Below are 6638 nucleotides of genomic sequence, written 5' to 3'. Positions count from 1 at the left end.
ACCCAGGCAGTCTGGATGCTCTCTTTCGAAAGAGCACAGATTGTATTACATAGCAACTTTTTTCAAAAGAGCACTTTCGAAAAAAGGCGTTATTCCTTGTAAAACGATGTTTTCTGTGGTCAAAAAAACTTCTACGTTCTTTCGATTTACTTTTGAAAGAACGCAGCAGCAGTCTAGATGCTGGGAAAATTTTTTCAAAAAAAGGCCACTTTTTTAAAAAAAACTGTAGTCTAGACACACGCCTACTGGCTATGCACAAATGAGAAGGCCATGAACACGTTATGGCTATTGTGAGTGGGGCCATAGGATTAAGCACTCTATGGGGTCTGCAGAGAGTTTCGGACTACAAAGGCAGCATTACAGAAAGTGTTGAAAAGCTAATCCAAAGGTAAATCTAAATGGTTAGACATAGGACTACATTACTTCTTGCTGCTAGGTCACTGCTGCAGAGGCTGTCTCTGAGGACATGTCAAAGATACCTGCTGAGGGAGAAAAGAGGGCTAGTTCAGGAGAACAGTCCATGCCTGGAATAAGTACTTCCTCAGGTGTATGGTGGAGGGATAGAAACAAAAAGGGGGGAAGGAAGAAGCTGTACAGGTTTCAGAGAAGTAGTTTCTTTTATTTATTTATAAGTGTATTTCTTGCAGTATCCTGTCCCTGTTGGCCAATGTATAGTTCCTTCCATTCTCCGAATGCAGACACCCATGTCTCCTCCAGGAAGAAGTGATGTTTGTGCCCGTTGGTCCTCTGGTCCTGGCTAATGGCAGCCATGTATTGCTGGAGCATACGTGCTCCTGTGTGAAGGGAACAATACAAAAGGAAACACTTCATTACTCACAGACAGAGTGCTTGCAGCTACATGCTGTAAGGACACAATTGACAGGATAAGATATTTGCTGCACCTAGTTACCACTTTAGGGCATGAGGCTTTTGCCTGATAGTATGGGCAGGTGGGAATTTCATTGAGCTGGGAATGCTTTCTTCAGAGTTCAGTCACTGTGGTGGTTAAAATCTGGATATACATGAAAGGTCACTTTGATAAACATTCTGCTACCAGTCACTGGAGCAGTAGGGATCAACAGGGGGAAAGATTAAACTATATGTTCTGGGCAATGTCAACACTTTATATTGCATAGCTCATAACTCCTTTATGTTCACCTGAGCACTGCTGGCTCATGGGACAGTGACCATCCCCTGTATTCCATAGATGGCCATCTGTCAGGCTATGTCTACACTACAGAGTTTTTTCTGAAAAAACTTCACTTACATCCACATTGCAATCACATTCTTTTGAAAAAAAAATTGAAAGAACAGAGGGGTTTTTCTGACACTGGTAAACCCCTTTCTATGAGGAAGAAGACTTTTTCCAAAAGAACTCTTGCAAAAAGGTGTGTGTGGAAGGGGAAGAGGGAGTTTTTTCGAAAGAAGAGGAAAGAGGAAAAAGCATAGGTGCCTGGTGGCCATTCTGTCCATAGCATCACAACTTAAATGCAAAGTAGCATCCATTCAGTGTAGATGCTATCTTTCGAAAAAGCAGATCGCTTTTTTGATGCACTTTGGCAGTGTGGATGCACTCTTTCAGAAGAAGTTTCTTCGGAAGATCTCTTCCGGAAAAGCTTCTTCCAAAAGAAGCCTGCAGTTAGACATAGCCTTAGATGGGCTGGGGCATGACAGTCTCTTCATGGAAGAGAACCTATGGTCCCTGCTGGAGCTGGAGCTCCCTACTTCAGCTTCAGCACCCACAGTGACTGACTTCTTCAACCCATTTCTTGGTGCCTTCCAGATCATTTCAGTGGCCTGTCACAACATTCGTCTCCATTCATGGTCTTAGCCTGTAGGGAGCCACCACTTCATCAGACAGGGCTTCAAAGAGGAAGTCATAGATGCCCTGGGTCAGTCATGTGATCTCTTCTGGTCTGAGTCTTACAAGTCAGCCATTCTAAAACCACCACATAAAACAGATGCTGGCAACCAGAGAGCAACAGACTCTTACACGCCCACTGTGCATCAACCGTCCATTGGAGAAAAAAAACACAAGTTGGGTGTGGAACCGACAATGCTACATATGCAAATTGTTCATTATTTACTGGTCCTCAATACTTAGCCAAGTGAGTGCAATTATTTGTTTTAAATTTGACTAGTAACTGGGCATACAACATACTCTGTGGCTTAACATGGGCCTTCTGTGCTCTCCACCACCAAACATAAATCAACACTGGTGCCTTTCATTGCTCTTTTATTGCATGGCCACAACAGCCATTATGGCTCAAAATGTATTCTTTATAGAAGTAGGGAGTGCAAAAATGTGAAGCACAGTTTAGTGGCCGCTTTTAAAAGCCCTTCCTTGGAATGAAATTCCCTGTTTTCTGCTTACACAAACTACTCTTCTCATGTGTAGGCTGTAAGCCTTCTTTCATATTCTCTCTGACGTATTAACTACTTCTAACATAGACCCTTTCAGGAAACAGCAATTCAAACCCTGATCACATCTCTACACAGTTTTAAATCTAGAATAATTCAATTCACTTTATCGGAATTTTTCTTGGATTATAGAAGTGTGACCAATAGGAAGACTTAGCCCAACTGATTATAATCTCTCTTACATGTTTATATGGAATACACACAGTTATCAATCAGGAAGAGTAGCCTTCCTAAACTTGGCCTGGACCTGGAGTTATATAACACTGGAGAAGAAGGTTAGAAATTTTTCATGTAATTTTTGAAAAATTAGAACTTCTCTATAAACCATCTTCATCCTTTTTTAAAAAATTATCCCTCTTTCTAAGCAAAAACCATTCCTCCATCTAGTGAATTTTTAAATGAATGCCAGCTGTTTTATCTGAAATGCTCTGAATTTTAAAAGTACCTTGTCAGAATGTTTTTAAAATTTGATGAATAGGTTATTAGTTATTGTGCTCTCTCTGTTTTTAAACTCCATTTACTAGTAAGATGTGTGGCTTGGAGAGGGATTTGGTTTTTTTCATCACTTGTTTATGTTGTACCTATTTGAAGCACCCTTATTGTTTGGGGGGGGGATTTAATGTATTGATTCCTATTTTTTTTCCTTTTTACTTCCTTCCAATCGATTTTACAGTTTGCTTAATCATCCCCATTCCATGTTTCTTTTCTCAAATACCTTCTGATTGCACTGGCATGATGTCCTTTAATCTCACTGCTTTGCCACCTCAGATATTAGAAACTCTTCTAAATATTGCAGGAATTAACTTTTAATTTGGAATTTTCTTCCCATTGTCCAGATCATTGGCTGGTATAGATGAAGGTAGCTCCATTGACTTCAAAGGACAATGTTAACTTTCATCAGCTGAGGATCCAAGTTTTCCGTTAAAAGCATTTGCGGAAAAGAGCGCCTAGATTGGCACAGACACTTTTCTGCAAAAGCACTTTTTGCGGAAAAGCGTCCGTGCCAATCTAGACGCGCTTTTGCGCAAAAAAGCTCCGATCGCCATTTTAGCCATCGGGGCTTTTTTGCACAAAACAGTACTGTGCTGTCTACACTGGTCCTCTTGCGCAAATGATTTGTGCAAGAGGGCTTTTGCCCGAACGGGAGCAGCACAGTATTTCCGCAAGAAACACTGATTTCTTACAGTAGGAAGTCAGTGTTCTTGCGGAAATTCAAGCGGCCAGTGTAGACAGCTGGCAAGTTTTTCCGTAAAAGCAGCTGATTTTGTGGAAAAACTTGCCAGTCTAGACACAGCCAGTTTGTTCTGGACTGGATTTGGCCCAAGGTGCTCAACAACTTGAAGAACAGAGCCACATGTCAGCTTTCTTTGATAATTTCCTTGTTCTTTTCATCCAGCTCTCATGCTGAACATTGTTTGGCCTTTTGTCTGTTGTATGTTTTATTTTGATTTTCTACAGGGTGATTTATCAAAATCCTAGTCATGCAAAGTTGTAACAATTGTAACTTTTTTCATATAAAAGAGCATGGCTATTAAGTACTGTACTTCAGAATATGGGTCTTAATTCTTTCCCTGCTCTATGAAGCAAGCATTGAAAGCTTCTGATGCTTGGGGAGGGGAAAAATCTTTTCTTTCTTTTATTTCTCACATTCATTTCAACATTTTTTTAGCTTAGAACTTGTGCAAAGAAAAACCTTGAAAGAAAATTAAAATGTCTTTTTTAAACACATCACAATTTGTTGATATTTTCAAGCTTTTCAATGCAACTGCATTCACAAATTGAATGTGTGCTGTTTAATATCAAACAATTGTTTTAATTCCATTTCAAGTGCCTCACTGTTTTCATGCTTGTTAATTAAATGTTTTATCGAAAAAAATACAGCCTAAGTTCCACAAAACTTCATCTACACCTGCTTCTCCTTTGAAAAGATGTCCTTGGAACAACTCCAGCATATTAAATGGAAAATCATCTATAACAAATAAGACAGTTTTTTACCTGTAAGCTTTAGCATGAGTTACTCTGTATTATACTCACCATTTATTTTCTATTCACAGTCAATAATATGAACATTTCTATAGGATAAAAAGTGAAGCATCATTTGAACTTTATTTAAATGCATAATGTTCTGGTGTTTTTGATATAGTGAATACCAAATACTTCTGCCCCATTTCCAAGGGATGTCATTGATGAACTGAAAAGTCCTAAAATGACTTGGGTCTTTCCTCTCAGATTGAAGGTCATTTATGGATATTTGTTCCACCACCTCAAAAGATCTCAGCTGCAGATTTCCACAAGGCAAAGTCCTCTCTCATATTCATCAGTATCCATTCTGAGCCTTGGGGAGGGAGGGTGAAACAGAACATGCACCAACAATATGCAGACAATACCCAGCCTTGATATCAAGCAGAAATTGATCTCAAACTTTCTCAGCACCTAGCAGAAATAAACACCTTCATGAAGAGAGGAGGGCTAAAGATAAAACGCAGACAAGATGGAATTGATGCTATACAGAAGATGGAAGCAGTATGAAGAACTTGCCTCTTCTAGGGCATATTCCATTCTTGAGGTTATCTGCTCTCAGGTTTTCACATCAGTCTTTGGGATTATTTTTGATTACACATATCTAGTGAAAGTCCAAATAGCTATAGCAGCAAAAAATACCACCCTCCTCCAACTAGAACTGACCAGGAGATGGTAACCCATTCTCCCAATCACAAATCTGGACACCATGATCCATACACTCGTGACCCCCACACTTCATTATTGCCACACAACTGTAGTCACCCATTCTGAGAAAGATCCCATTTCTACAAAGCACAGGAACCAACATGCTTAAAAACACAAGTCACCATGAACACCACCCTAGCTTCACTTTCTCTGTTAGCTCTCCACTACAGGTGACTCAGGCCTATTGTCTATGCTACAAAGTTAGGCCGACGTAAATCAGACTTGTGTCTAGACTCAAATTTGTCTCTGGCCAAGTAAGCAGCCTGTTACAACAACACAGTAAAACCACCTCTATGAAGAGCACAGAGCCGTGACTGGCCTATTGAGGTTGGGAGTGTGCACCCTGCAAGTGTGACCTTACACGTCCTCCAACAGCTGCCCCACAATGCTACATTCGCTGTGACAGAGACCACTCTGGTCACTGTTATAAACTCTACTGCCCAGGAGTCACAGGGACCAGAAGCCACCTCTGATAGAGTGCAGGGAACAAACGGGAGCCTGCACTTTGATCATTAAGATATTAGTTTGCTCCCATTGAAAAAACTAACAGGGATAATTAGTCTATCAGGTTGGCCAGATGAGCCAATTATTCTGCCCCCACCGCTACCCCTCCAGTCCAGGGTTGATAAGAAGAGGCACAAGAAGGAAGTGTGAAGGGGAGAGGGAGGAACGAGGCTAGCTGAGCCTAGCCCCACAAGGGCTCAGAGAAGGGAGACAACTGTTCCTCTCAGACCCTGATAAGAGGGCCAAAACCTAGATTAACATCATAAATAGGCTGTTGCACATGTATTGTTATAAACAGGCTGGAGAGAACTTACAATAAAAGGACACTGTGGAGGCACAACCATGGAAGTCTGTTCAGGATATATAGGGAGAAAGCACCCTGTGACATGATCCCATACTTTAAAATATCCCACATGTTTCTGAAATGCCTTTTCCTGACAGCTTACCTCAGCAAACACACTTAGCTGCTCACCTGTGTTGCATGCATCTGCCCAACTGACCATGCCAGCTCCAAATGCTAGACTGAGCTGCTGCTGGGAGTGGACAGGAAGTATTGGATCTCTGGGGCTTGTGAGTGAAAAAGGCTGTGCAAGCACAGCTGCAGCCCAGCTGTAGAAATAAGGACATCCACAAGCAGATTTCACAAGGGATCCAGACAAAGGGGTACAACAGGGCTCAGCAGCAATGCTGCTAAGAAAATCAGGGAACATTGCCAGGACACCAAGGCCCAGGAGTGGACAATTGATCTGGTCCTGCACCACAGACCTGTCGCTTTGACAAGGAACTGCATGCCATTCTTGTCAGAGAGCCCATCGCCGCTTGGGAGACCGCTGTAGATGACGCAGAGAAGCCAGAGACAGAGAACCATGCCATGAACAGGGAAGAAAAGTAAGGGAGACAGAGCGGGGGACTTCAGCCATGCTGTGAGCCAGGACCTGTTTGAGATTCTGCCTCAATATAGCTGGTTCCAGCAGGCAAGCAGGGGG

At 41.8% G+C, this 6638-nt stretch overlaps 1 long non-coding RNA gene across 1 annotated transcript in view; it reads right to left on the bottom strand.

Annotated features, from left to right (window-relative positions):
- Positions 1-646: 646 nt before the first annotated feature.
- The window catches only part of LOC142827609 (uncharacterized), a 33965-nt gene continuing 27973 nt past the window's right edge, over positions 647-6638 (bottom strand). Inside the window, exon 3 of the long non-coding RNA XR_012902303.1 lies at positions 647-794. This is a non-coding gene — a long non-coding RNA (uncharacterized LOC142827609). The remainder of the gene's footprint in view (positions 795-6638) is intronic.

This window comes from Pelodiscus sinensis, chromosome 3, assembly GCF_049634645.1.
Source record: "Pelodiscus sinensis isolate JC-2024 chromosome 3, ASM4963464v1, whole genome shotgun sequence".
NCBI lineage: Eukaryota > Metazoa > Chordata > Testudines > Trionychidae > Pelodiscus > Pelodiscus sinensis.
The sequence above is the reverse complement of the archived record's forward strand: the minus strand, read 5'-3'. Positions and strand labels throughout refer to the sequence as shown.